This window comes from Plasmopara halstedii, assembly GCF_900000015.1.
Source record: "Plasmopara halstedii genome assembly, contig: Scaffold_470, whole genome shotgun sequence".
NCBI lineage: Eukaryota > Oomycota > Peronosporomycetes > Peronosporales > Peronosporaceae > Plasmopara > Plasmopara halstedii.
In genome coordinates, this window is record NW_020187390.1 from 541,648 (window position 1) to 542,510 (window position 863).

Below are 863 nucleotides of genomic sequence, written 5' to 3' on the forward strand. Positions count from 1 at the left end.
TTGGTAGGCTAGCAGTGGACAGCAGGAAGTTTAACCAACACGATCACTTTTCATTTTGCACCGTTAAGATCAAGCGCAGTTATTACTTGTTCGAAAGCAGAAATATCGGAAGCAGAAGACATAGTTTGTGCGTTTATATTGATGACGATTAAATTATACTTACCGAAAAAAAATACAGCACCATGAGTGAAAAAAAATTATAAAATTGTCTAGAACGACGGACGATCTGTTTTTGTCAAAATTCTGTCTAAAATAAAATTGATCTACTTTGACTCCAAGATAATTTGCGAGTTTCATTTCATCAGCGTATTTCATTTCGATGTCTATTTAATTAACAAGTCATTGTCTATTTACCTGAGTCACCTGAGTCTTCATCTTTTATCAATATTATATTGAAACGCACGAGCCAGAGCCAATTTGCATTGATGAGAAAAACTACACATGGCCAACTCCTAAATCATAGCCAGAAGTCATTGTTGAGTCAAAGCTTACTTTGGTGACCTAAATCGTATCACCAAGAATACTTCTCTAGCCAAGGATTTTGTGGATATACCAAGTCTAGCGCAGTTGCTGGCTATGTATCGGTAAGATCATTTTTTTTATGATGTCATACTCTGGAGCACTCCAGTGGCAGTCACATTAGCGGATTATCGTTCGAGTGTATCTGTCGATGTCGATTTCGAGTGAGGCACCACTGAGGAGGGTATCAAATTTGTTGAAGAAGATTAGAAAGCGGTGAGTGGGGCATACGTACTTCGTAGTGTTAATAGGATTTAGCTTAATAAACGGTTATGGATAAAATTCTATCCAGCTAGTTCCAGATTGTATTCACGAGTGTGAAAATGGACCAAAGGTCAAGGAAA